The sequence below is a fragment of the Pinus tabuliformis genome, chromosome 2_1, assembly GCF_031772625.1.
Source record: "Pinus tabuliformis cultivar Carrire ecotype Pingquan chromosome 2_1, CPIR1, whole genome shotgun sequence".
In the NCBI taxonomy this organism is placed as follows: Eukaryota; Viridiplantae; Streptophyta; class Pinopsida; order Pinales; family Pinaceae; genus Pinus; species Pinus tabuliformis.
In genome coordinates, this window is record NC_142299.1 from 560,063,225 (window position 1) to 560,077,211 (window position 13,987).

A 13,987-nucleotide genomic window follows, 5' to 3' on the forward strand; every position below is an offset into this window, starting at 1 on the left:
TCCTTGAACGAAATGAATGGAAAAATGAAAGGATATAAGAATGAACTCTAAGCCCTTCAAAGGCTAATCAAGATCATATTTTCTAATGTATTGGATAGTCTTAAGCAACCTATCCCTTGGATAAGATTTAGTGGCACAGAATAGTAAGAATTTCTTTGGAACCTAGGGAGCCTTGAAAGAATCGAGGCATGCCATTGTAAAAAAAGGAAAAGAGAAAACAACCTTTCTCCCTTGGTATTCTAAACAAAAGGAAAGAATAACCTGGTTTTAAATCATATAAAAATAAATTACAGTAATTGAGTAAAAATGGGGACAACACCCAAACCTAGAAAAAAGAACCAATAGTTAAATTAGAGCTTCAAAAATTAAGGAGACAAAGGCCTAGAGAAAAGGAAATATATCAACAAAATAAATCCTCTCAGATTGTGATTCATGTCAAGGAAACACCCAATCTGAAGGAACAACCTGAAAAAATTCTATGGAACAAACATAACTATAGGAAAAAAAGGGAAACACCCCATGTGGAGTGTAACAACCCTCGTGAAAATTCCATGTAATAAAAGACTTTAATAAAGGAAAAATAATAACCACAATTGATGGGACACTTATTCTAAGTCGAATGTTGGGCAGGGCATCCTAGTGTGGGTGTTGAGTTTGTTTTTTATGGCTAAGGAAATTGACAAAGGAAATGGCCAAGGAAATTGGCAAAGGAAATGGCCAAGGAAATTGGCAAAGGAAATGGCTAAGGCTTTGGAAAGGCATGATGGCATTTTTGGCACATTTATTTTTGAAAATAGTGGAAATTAGGAGAAAAGGAAGGTTAAAGGTCACAAATTTTATATGAGGAGTAAAGTGAAGGAAAATAATGAAAAAAGAAGAAAAACATAGGCCTAATTGATAAAAAGGATTATGAGTATCAGTTGATACCTTTTATCAGTTTAGTTTTGGAGCTTTCTCATTATTCTCTCTATCACTCTTGGACACTTAAGAGTTTTATTGGAGCACTTTGGCATTGGATCTAGGAAGGAAAAGAAGGAAAGAGGAAGAAAGGATCAAGTAAGGAAGAGCATGATCAAGAATCTACAACATGATTCTTCATAGGTATTGATTTGCGTGTGTTCTTTCCTTGCTATATTTTCCATGAATGGTATTGCATGTGGTCTTTTGCTATTATGGCATGGGTTTTTCCGGGTGTGACAGTGCTTTCATCCTAGCCTTTCCATTTCCAGATAGTCATAGTGTGATGGGGTTATCATGTTTTGGTTGAGCTGGATCATCGAATGGATTTGAAGCTCAGTGAGGTGGATATCCAAATAATAGAACACATGGCCAAGTAACCCCTGGACCAAATTATCAGTTGCAGTAAATCTAGATTTTATGTTGCCTTGGCGGGCCTAGGAATTCTTGTCGATGAATGGTGGGATATACAGTAAAGCCAAGAGGTGTTTTCTGTTGATTAGTCTTAGGAATCCTTGCTAGTGAATGGAGAGATATATGGTAAATCCTAGAGGGTGGTGTCTCGTTTTAAGGCCTAGTGATCCTTAGATCGGACTGTGGATTGCAATAAAGCCTAAGAAACTAGGAGATAAGAAAATTCCTTACATGTAGGTGGAGAAATCTGGTAGCATCCGTGCTTGTTTTGGCCAAGTGATCTGGTAGAGATCATGGTAAAGCCTGTTATTACATGTTTATTTTGTTGGCCTAGTGATCCTAGATGGATTACAGTAAAGTCTGGTTTCTATTGACAAGGGTGAGGTGGTTTAACATCTGAATGCCATAGTTGGTTCTTTTGGTTTCAGTCCCAAATTCATGCTCAAAATATGGCATAGGGGTGAATGGTTGAAGAGAGAATTGGCTCAACCATTCTATGGTCAAGTGGAATGTGGTAGTCCCATCCTGGGTTGGATTTTGCATTCATTAATAAGAGGTTCTCTCCTTTATATCTTATGTATAAATATATTGGTTTATATGTGAATTTTATGGCGGATGTATCCTTGATATTTATGTTGTCATTATGCTAGTTATAAGTATGTATTATGACAGTGATGTATTTTGTATCGCCTTGGGGGGCACCAGTATTGTTTGTGAAGAAGAGGGATGGTACTCTCAGATTATGCATTGACTACATGCAATTGAAGAAAGTGACCATCAAGAATAGGTACCCATTACCAAGGATTGATGACTTGCTCGATCACTTTGAAGGGAGCAACAATGTCCTCGAAGATTGATCTAAGATTCAGATACCATTAGGTATGCATCAAAGAGGAAGAAATTTACAAGACTACATTCCGGACCAAGTATGGGCATTATGAGTTTGTTGTAGTTCCATTTGGTTTGACTAATGTGTCAGTTGCAGTTATGTTCTCGATGAATAGTGTGTTGCGTCCATATTTGGATAAGTTTTCTATTGTGTTCATTGATGACATATTGGTATTTTATAAAAATGAGGAAGAGCATGTCGAGAATTTGGTAGCAGTGTTGAGGTTGTTGAGAGAGCATCAGTTGTATGCTTATCTCAACAAGTGTAATTTCTTTCAGACAGGGGTACATTACTTGGGACATGTTGTCTCCAAGGAGGGCATAACAGTAGATCTAGGGAAGATAAGAATTATCATGGAGTGGGTAGCCCACAAGAATGTGGATGAGGTGAGATCTTTCATGGGGTTGGCAGGTTATTTCAAGAGGTTCATCAGGAACTTCTCACAGATTTCTTATCCTATTACAACATTGTAGAGGAAAGGTAAGAAGTTTGAATGAACATAGGAGTGTGAGGCAAGTTTTGAGTAACTTAAGAAGTTGTTGACACATGTACCAATGTTAAAGATTGCAGATCCGGACAAAGAATTTGTGGTATGCACATATGCTTGCAAGAGAGTGTTGGCATTATGAGATAAGTGTTGTCCTTGATGGCAAACCTCACTGATGACAAATCATAGTACAGAAGGTCAGCAGCAAGGAATTGATGATCAGACTATAAGAAGAAGAGAAAGTTCATACACGCAGGTTCATTAAGCCCAAGTCGCGTGTACACGCTGGTTGGCTTCAGTAAAAGCGCGTGTATGTGGAAAACTTATCTTTGGTCCATGGCGGTTATTCCTTGGAAGTTGTGCCTATGGTTTTGGACCTTGGCGTCTCGGCGGACGTGTTGATCCCTAGTTTTGAAGTTGATGGTATTGGATTTCTATGGTTTTGGCTCTTGGTATTGAACAAGGCCTAAGGCTATATAAGGAGAAGGAAATCATTAGGCAAGTGTATCTGAAATGTCTTGAATATCTGATGAAGCATTAGATCCAGCATGCAGGTTATGGGTTGATGATGCATTGCTTGATCTGAGCTAAGGAGAGATCTCATCGGTTGATGGAGAACAAGATCTAAGGAGAGATCGGGATCAAATGGTTTGAAATGAACTATCTTTATGATGCTTATTCTAGATCTACATACTGACGCATGTATTGTTCTATAAGTATTATGAGTATGATTGATGTCTGGTACAGCTGCAAATTATGAAAAAGTATTTTTAGATCTGTACGCGGGTTGTCTTTGGCAAAAGCGCGTATACACGCGGGTTTGATTCATCAAAGTAGCGTATACATTGTAAAGCTTGATACTTGAAGTTGCAGATGGGTCTGATGGTTATTACAGAGTTCTGTGTCTGCTCTGTGTTCTGGTGACGGTGTTGTTAACAGGGTTTCAGTGATTCAGAGTTTGATGGTTGTTTTGAGCTTCAATGATAGTTATGGGTCCAGTATGAAAATTGGATGAAATGTGGCCTTTCAGATTATGTGTTGTGCTTCAGTGTATCCAGTCTGAAAATTGATGAAAAGTGGTACCTGGAGGAGAGAAGATTGTAGGCAAGCACCTACGTACTAGTATCTAAGCTAGTACAAAAACTAAGGGAGATCTTTGGAGCATTGTAGCAGGTAGCAGCCTGTGTACTAGTAAATGGATCGGCTAGTACAAGAGCAAAGGGGGTTGTAGCTCCCGTACTGGAATAAGACTGCACCAGTACAAATATTGTAAAAGGATTTTCTTATTAAGAAGAAGATTGAGATGACTTGCAGCAGGTGGTTTTCACCCACATTGGGTTTCCACCTTATATCTTTGTGTTCATGTGTGTGGCTTTGGTGTGATGATCTGTTTTGTTATACTGCACTTGTTTACTGTTAATATGGTTAATAATGTTCTGATGCATTTACTGAGGATAAGCTAACTGAATCATAAGATCTCTGGATATACGCTAGTTTCTTTAGACACAGTAGCGTGTACACGCGGGTTCACTTAACTGAAGTAGCGTATATGAATCTGAGTATGAAATTGAAAAGTTTTATCTGATCTGATAATACTGATTCACCCCCCCCTCTCAGTATTATTTCCAACAATTGGTATCAGAGTAGGTCCTTTGGTAGAAGCTTGATCACTTGAAGGAGATCCGTGGAACAATGGGAAAGAAGCTTAAGAAGAAAGCTCATAAGAAGAAGAAGACATCTCAGAAGATCTATGACAACGGGAGAGTCGATTGGGGATTAGGTATAAGAAGTTCTTCAGATTCAGAATCAGATTCAGAATTAGATTCAGAATCATTATCAGGTATGAATGTGTTATCCTCTGATGTTCCTGCTATATTTCCCTGTGAAAGTGATGGAAGTGATAGTGACACTACTGAACATGTTTTTATGGGTGAGCAAGAAAAGTATCAATTAGAGGCAGTATTTAGAAGGCTTACAGACAAAGTTAAAGATCAACAAGATCTATTGAACAAAAGGGAATGTGCTTTCAAAGAAGAAGTTACCAAACTAAAGGCCCAACTAGAAGAAGGAAACAAGGTGAGAAAGCCTCTCAAGGACAAGGAAGACCAATGTCAAAAATTGCAGCATGAAGTGACATCATTAAGAAAAGAAGTCAACGAAAGAAGCACAACCATCAAGAAACTCAAAGATAGATCCAGCTACTATGAAAATCTTGAAGCTACAATCCTCGCACTAAAAGGAGATCTTGAAGAATCAAAGAAGCAGAATACAGATCTACTCCAAGCTATTGCAATACAAGAAAACGAAGCCACCAGCTTAAAATCTCAACTAGAATGTGCCTTCCGAGTTCGTCAAATGCAGCAGGATCTGAATGAAGAACAAGAAAAGGAGATTCTCAAACTAAGGGAACAAATGGAAGAAGGAAGGAAAGATGAAGAAGATTTGAAAAAGAAATCTCTTGAAAAGGAAGAACAGCTTCAGGTTGAGGTAAATATCTTGAAAGGTAAACTAGAAGAAAAGGATAAGCTTTTACGATTTCAAGATAGTTCTAAAGTCTTGGATGATATTCTTAGTAGTCAAAGGTCTCCTGCTATCAAGACCGGTCTTGGTTTTCATGAATCTGTTAAAGGTGAATCTAGTTCACAAGGTGAGGCAAGGAACTCTAAAGAGAAATTTAAAATGATCAGCAAGGAGATGAAAGGTCAACCCCATCAACAATCAAGGAAAGAGACTCCTCAAAGAAAATCTTTTACTCCTCCTATGAATAATGTTGAATGTTATGTATGTCATAATCTTGGACATGTTGCAGCTAGATGTGGAAGAAGAAGGGTTCAAGACCATCATGTAGAAAGATCATCACATTCAAGGTACTTTAATGGATATTGTTTTGCTTGCAATATGTTTGGTCACAAAGCTGCTGATTGCTACAGGAGGAACATGAAACATGTTAGATGTTATGCATGTAACAAGCTTGGACATATAGCAAAGGAATGCAGGAACAAAGGATGGACATCACACAAAAAGAAGAAAACCTCATCACACTTGAAGATATGGAGGAAGAAGGAAGTACAGTCAGCACAATGTACTGAGACACAGCACAACACAGACATATCAGACTCAGAGGGAGCTGAAAGTGTAAAACTTCAGTGTCCTGAATCTCATATGCAAGTTCCTTAAAGGGAAGTCGCGTATATACGCGAGTTAAACACTGCAAAGTCGCGTATATGTTAGTCTGAGGAAAAGCAGTGGGGACAGGATCAGAAAAAGGATCTGATATGATTCAGTCTATTATTTGCTCTATTGGTTACAGTCTACTGAGGATGTGTGGAAATGTTTTGTTACTTGTATGATGTCTAGAAGTGTTTTGATCCTAACTTGAGGATGATGATGTTTTGATGCTTATTGCTGATATATGCATGATCAGATCTAACAGATGGCACTGGTTGAGGGGGAGCATATGCCTTTAGTAATTCATTGTTGGCATTATCCTTGGTGATGATTCTTATATGGCTAAATGATATATCTTTGCTATGATGTGGTTGTGAGTTGTCTATGATAAACTCTCATATGATTCTTGAAGTTACATAGAAGATGTTCAGATCAGATTTATGGTTGATTCATTGATGATGCATATATGGTGCTTACATGGTGATCTTCATAAGAACAAGGAGAAGTACAAAGCTTGAATACACATCTTCCTCACTTGATGATGAGTCACTTATATACTGCTGTTGTCATATGCATAAATATCATACAGTTATGATGCAGGCACTCATGCGGATAAGGATTGTTGCTGATGATGATATCGAGAATCTTTGTCAAAAGAATTTGAGCTCAAGATACATAGTGCTGATACATGGATGACTACTCAAAGTTGCTTTATTGGAGACATGGTGATGAGTTCTTATCTATATGATGATAGGTTGATCCTTACATATGTTGATTGATGCAGATGTTCCCAAGTAATGATACTTGGATCATGTAGATCTTGACGTTGATGTAGTGGCTATGGTGGTTTCACATGTAATGTGAATGATTTCATGATGATGATTAAAAGGAGGAGTTGACATCTATGTTCAGACATACCTTGCTGCAGGACATTTACAGGTTGCTGATATGAAATTGGTTGTACGCGAGTTTCATAAGGCCTATCCGCGTATATACGCTTGTTTATGTGGATGCAGACGCGTATATGGAGTTTTTGAAGGAAATCAGCAGGGACAGATGTTGGTTGCAGAAAGTCTGATATGGATCTGACAGAGATCATCTGGCACAGGTTCAGAGGGAGCAGATAATCTTCCAATGATGCATTGTTGGCATTATCTTAAAGCTTTTGGTTCTGGTTCACATTTGTTGTTGGCTTCAGGTGGAACAAAGGCGAGAGGAGAACAGAAGGATCTCTTGTTGGCTGATCTGAATGGTGATTATCAGATGCTTCTGGTGACTTTCATAAGTCTTGGTCTAGTTCTTTCGTCTCTATGTCATATATCTCTTTTGTGGTATCTCTTTCATGGTGTCAAGGTCATGTAACGGCCTATTTTGGTTTCCCCACTATGCCTGGGATGATTGATGCAATATTATTGGTTGCCATATGTAAACTTTTGATGTATCCCCACTTGGTTGGGTGGATGAGTCATTTTTTTGTATCCTCACCTAGTTGAGAGATGGATGTATGTATGAGTCTTTGGTGATAGGAAGGTCTTTTATGATGTAGAGAGTCATGTTCTTCTTGAAGAACATCTTTTGCAGATCTTGCCTACAGTCAGGAAGAGCATGAACAGCACACTTCAGCAGTACAGAGATTTGGCATGTACTCAGGGGGAGCATTGACAGATTGGTACACTTTGGCATATACAAAAGGGAAGATCATTCAGAGAGTTTAACAGATACTCAGGGGAGTATGGACAACGAAATGTTCAGCAAAGGAAGAGAACATCCTGGTCCACCCTTTGCCCTTGATGTCAAAGGGGGAGAGTGATTTGGTGTTGTTGCCATCAAGTCCAAAGGGGGAGATTGTTGGCATTATGATGCATGTGTTGTACTTGATGGAAACCCTCTCATAGAAGAATATCTCACTTATGTATAACTGGATGAATCTTCAGAAGAGATATCAGATGTGACTGATGGAGGATAGCTCAAAGGAATCAGATGATAATTCTAAGTGTGACAAGTTAGCTTTGCCATCAAGTCCAAAGGGGGAGATTGTTGGCATTATGAGATAAGTGTTGTCCTTGATGGCAAACCTCACTGATGACAAATCATAGTACAGAAGGTCAGCAACAAGGAATTGATGATCAGACTATAAGAAGAAGAGAAAGTTCATACACGCAGGTTCATTAAGCCCAAGTCGCGTGTACACGCTGGTTGGCTTCAGTAAAAGCGCGTGTATGTGGAAAACTTATCTTTGGTCCATGGCGGTTATTCCTTGGAAGTTGTGCCTATGGTTTTGGACCTTGGCGTCTCGGCGGACGTGTTGATCCCTAGTTTTGAAGTTGATGGTATTGGATTTCTATGGTTTTGGCTCTTGGTATTGAACAAGGCCTAAGGCTATATAAGGAGAAGAAAATCATTAGGCAAGTGTATCTGAAATGTCTTGAATATCTGATGAAGCATTAGATCCAGCATGCAGGTTATGGGTTGATGATGCATTGCTTGATCTGAGCTAAGGAGAGATCTCATCGGTTGATGGAGAAGAAGATCTAAGGAGAGATTGGGATCAAATGGTTTGAAATGAACTATCTTTATGATGCTTATTCTAGATCTACATACTGACGCATGTATTGTTCTATAAGTATTATGAGTATGATTGATGTCTGGTACAGCTGCAAATTATGAAAAAGTATTTTTAGATCTGTACGCGGGTTGTCTTTGGCAAAAGCGCATATACACGCGGGTTTGATTCATCAAAGTAGCGTATACATTGTAAAGCTTGATACTTGAAGTTGCAGATGGGTCTGATGGTTATTACAGAGTTCTGTGTCTGCTCTGTGTTCTGGTGACGGTGTTGTTAACAGGGTTTCAGTGATTCAGAGTTTGATGGTTGTTTTGAGCTTCAATGATAGTTATGGGTCCAGTATGAAAATTGGATGAAATGTGGCCTTTCAGATTATGTGTTGTGCTTCAGTGTATCCAGTCTGAAAATTGATGAAAAGTGGTACATGGAGGAGAGAAGATTGTAGGCAAGCACCTACGTACTAGTATCTAAGCTAGTACAAAAACTAAGGGAGATCTTTGGAGCATTGTAGCAGGTAGCAGCCTGTGTACTAGTAAATGGATCGGCTAGTACAAGAGCAAAGGGGGTTGTAGCTCCCGTACTGGAATAAGACTGCACCAGTACAAATATTGTAAAAGGATTTTCTTATTAAGAAGAAGATTGAGATGACTTGCAGCAGGTGGTTTTCACCCACATTGGGTTTCCACCTTATATCTTTGTGTTCATGTGTGTGGCTTTGGTGTGATGATCTGTTTTGTTATACTGCACTTGTTTATTGTTAATATGGTTAATAATGTTCTGATGCATTTACTGAGGATAAGCTAACTGAATCATAAGATCTCTGGATATACGCTAGTTTCTTTAGACACAGTAGCGTGTACACGCGGGTTCACTTAACTGAAGTAGCGTATATGAATCTGAGTATGAAATTGAAAAGTTTTATCTGATCTGATAATACTGATTCACCCCCCCCTCTCAGTATTATTTCCAACAGAGAGGGCTTGGTTGAGTCCTTATGCAGGAAGGATAGGTGGTGTGCTATGAGTCACGGAAATTGAACAAGCACGAGCAAAACTATCCGACGCATGATCTTGAGCTAGCAACGATCACACATGCATTGAAGATGTGGAGACACTATCTTATGGTCAGGAGGTTTGTATTGACAAGTGATCATTATGGATTGAGGTATCTATTTGACCAAATGAATCTGAATGGAAGGCATGCTTGGTGGTTGGACACGGTTAGTGAGTTTTCTTTTGAGATCAGGTACATCAAAGGAAAGGAGAACAGGGCCACATATGCTCTTCATAGGTGGATATAAGTAAATCATATAGTAGCTAAGAGTTGTTATGGGTCAGATCTACATGATATGATCTTACAGACAAGTCAGCAAGATGTCAGGTATATGGAGATTATGCACAAGTTGCAGCAAATTACATGTACAAGAACAGGTTGTGGCACATGTACATGTGTAGGTGCATAATATGTGGACTATTGTCTCACGACAGATGGATTCGTTAGATTTAGGGATAGAATATATATGCCAGATAGTAGTGAGCTCAAGAAGGTGATCCTGAGGGAGTTTCATGTGAAACCATATTCAAATCACCTAGGCTATTAGAAGACATTGACCTAAGCGAAGAAAAATTATTTTTGGCCAAATCTAAAGAAGGGTGGAGTAGATTTTGTGGCTAAGTGGTGAAGTAAGAGTGTAAACACCCAAGCGGACTGCTACAATTGATTGCAATTCCATAGTGGAAATGGAAGGCCATTTCCATGGACTTTATCACAGGTTTTCCGAGGATAGTGAGACAACATGATTCCATTATGTTTGTGGTGGACAGGTTGACAAAGGTTGAGCACTTCATTCTAGTGAAGTCTACATTCTTATCTAGCAATGTAGCACTGGTATTCATTAGAGATGTGGTTAGATTACACGGTGTTCCAAACAAGACTGTGTCAGACATGGATGTAAAGTTCACTTCCAAGTTTTGGAAGGAGCTGTTTACAAGTTTGGGCACAAAGTTGGCCTTCTGTACATCTTATCATCTTCATATAGATGGACAGACAGAGAGGATCAACAGGATATTGGAGGACATGTTGAGGATGTAAGTGATGCATCAATAGCATAAGTGGGAAGAGTACCTTCCACTGGTATATTTTTCTTGCAACAATAGGTATCAGGAATCATTGAGGATGAGTTTGTTCAAGGCATTGTATGGGTTAATACTCCCATCAACTGGAGCGATCTAGTGAATGGGGTGTTAATTGGACCAGACATGCTGAAAAACATGGAGCAGGAAATGTAGTTAATCAAGAAGAATTTGAAAGCAACACAGGATAGGTAGAAGAGGTATGTAGATCAAAAAAATTTGTTCAAGGAGTTCTAGGTTGGGGAATAGGTGTACTTGTGCATCATACTAAAGAAGAGCTCCTTACAAATTGGATCATGTGCCAAGATGGCACCCTGGATTTGTGGACCCTTCAATATTATTGAGAGTATCAGACCAGTAGCCTATCAACTTGCACTGCCTTCGACAGTGAAATTCCATGATGTTTTCCATATGGCATTGCTTAAACAATATGTTAAAGATGTTGATCATGTGATTGACTGGTCTGTATTGCAGGTGGAAGCTGATGCAAAATTCGAACCGAAGCTTTAGTGTATATTGCAAAAAAAGGTGCTCATGCTCCAGAACTGAGAAATCGAGCAAGTTAAAGTGCAATGGAAGCACTTTGGTCCCGATTAAGCTACATGGGAAATGATGGATCAGATGCAGGCTATGTATCCTTCATTGTTTTCCAATTCAGGCAAAGCTGTTTTGGTATGGTGTTTGATATATATCTTGGTATGTGTTTTTGGTACATATTTTGGTGATGTTTGGTATATGTACATATGTATATGGATGTAAATATTGCCATGAGCTGTGTTATAAAGATCCAATAAAGAGTATGGGTGTCATGTCATTATGTTGTCATGTTTTTATGTTCTCATGTTGGTTTTCTTCTCAACAAGGTGATCACTGTAAATACTGCATCGAGCTATGTTATAAAGTTCCATTGGCGGTATGTTACTTTTCAGCGGTATTACTGAGATATAGGTGTGGCTGAACACCAATGGTAGTGTCCCCTAAGGGGGAGGGTTCTGTAACAGCCGTGGTGAAAATTCCATGTAATAAAAGATGATAAAGGAAAAATAATAACCATGGTTGATGGGACACATATTCCAAGCTCAATGTTCAGCAAGACGTCCTAGTGTGGGTGTTTAGTTGGTTTATTACAGCTAAGGAAATTAGCAAAGGAAATGGTTAAGAAAATTGGCAAAGGCATTGGCTAAGGCTTTGGAAAGGATAAAAGTAATTTTTGGCACATTTATTTATGAGAATAAAGAAAATTAGGATAAAAAGAAGGTCAAAGGTCACATGTTGCATGTGAGGAGGAAAATAATGGAAAATAATGGAAAATGAAGAAAATAGGGGCCTAATTGATAAAAAATGGCTTTAGAGGATCATTTGTTACCCATTTTTAGTTCAGGTTTGGAGCTCTCTCATTATTCTCTCTCTCTCTCTCTCACTCTTGGACACTTAGAGTTTTCTTGGATCACTTTCACACTGGATCAAGGAAGGAAAATAAGGCAAGAGGAAGGAAGGAGAAAGCAAGGAAGAGCAGGATGAAGTAGCTACAACAGGATTCTTTGCAGGTATTGGTTTGCATGTGTGTTTTCCTTGCTAGATTTTTCATGCATGGTATTGCATGTGGTTCTTTTGTTGTTATGGCATGGGTTTTGCCAGGTATGATAGTGTTTTTTAGCCTAGCCTTGCCATTTCTAGATAGTTGTATAGTGATGGGGTTCTCATGTTTTGGTTGAGCTGGATTGCTGGATGGATTTAGAGCAGAGTGAGGTAGATCTTCAAATGATAGAGTAGTAGTAAAATGTAATCTCTTTCTCCTTTAATGGTCGATCAAATGTTTTTGAGATATATATATATATATATATATATATATTATTTTTCTATGATTTGCATTTGTAGGAATTTTGTTGTATTTGCAGTGGAAGGGTTTCTCTTATGTATGTTTATCTTTGTGGTTTTTGTATTATCTCTGTGTTATGTTATGTCAATATTTGTAGTTTCTGATATAGAAAGTATTGGGGAGATTCCCTATAGATTAAAGTAGTTGAAAATCATAGGGAGGATATATATATATATTCTTTTTCTATGATTTGCATTTGTAGGAATATTGTTGTATTTGCAGTGGAAGGGTTTTTCTTATGTATGTTTATGTTTGTGGTTTTTGTATTATCTCTGCGTTATGTTATGTCAATATTTGTAGTTTCTGATATAGAAAGTATTGGGGAGATTCCCTATAGATTAAAGTAGTTGAAAATCATAGTTTTTACATATTTTCGATAGAGGGAGGAATAAAATGTAGAGTGAGACCATAAGGGAGAGAAGTCCTGCCCTAAATGGGTGCATTTTCAATTATTTTATTTTATAAAAAAGAGTTTGGCAAAATGGTAAAATTTCTTATGATTGGGTGTGTAGTCTTGTTGAGAGATGTCATGTTATAAATGGAACAACCAAATAGATCATGTGGATGTGGAAAGAATTTCCTGAAAAGCATCTAGCTTTTTCGTTAAAAAACCCAGCAGAAGACCAGAAAGGGCCTGCACCCAACTGGTTTGCACCAACGTGGATAGATGACGTGGATGTGGAAAGAATTTCCTACCAGCATCCAGCTTTTTCGTTAAGAAAACAATTTCATGAAATGCATCTCAAGTTTTTTTTGTTATAGACGTTGTGGTAGGTTGTGATCTGCTACTTTAACCGTCGTTCAAAGTTAAGCTTTTGTTGAGATTCTGAGAGAGGGAATCTTTATGCTTTAGGTTGTGGTGAGGGAGGGAATCTTTATGCTTTAGGTTGTGGTGCGGTGTATATATATAGGTGCCTCTGAACTAATAGTTCCAAGCTCTTTTGTTCACATCCTCTTCTTCTAATTGTATCTGTATTTTCTGTATGTCAATGTTTGTTTGCCTATGACTCCGTCTATGTCAATGTTGGTTCCTCTGTTTTATTCTTGGTTGGGTTCCTCTGTGTCTATACTCTGTTTTACTCTGGATTGGGTTCCTCTGTATCTTTTGATATACAACACTACATATTATTCAAATTTGATTTTCTCGGATATGGATTCAGAAGAGCAGCGGGAAGGGATGGATGAAGAGCGAGAAGGGATGCATATATAGGTGCCTCTGAATGAATAGTTCCAAGTTCTTTTGTTCACATCTTCTTCTTCTATTTTCATCGGCATTGGAAGTGTTTTCTCTTCTGTATGTCTTGGGTTCCTTTGTTTTACTCTGGGTTGGGTGTCTATATTCTGTAGCTTTTGATAAAAAACACTACATATTATTCAAATTTGAAATTGAAATTGAATTTGATTTCTCGGATATGGATCAAAAAGAGCAGCAGGAAGGGATATTTGATTATATTTGCAGTAAAATTTCTTTCGCTTGTATTGGGAATTTCATTGT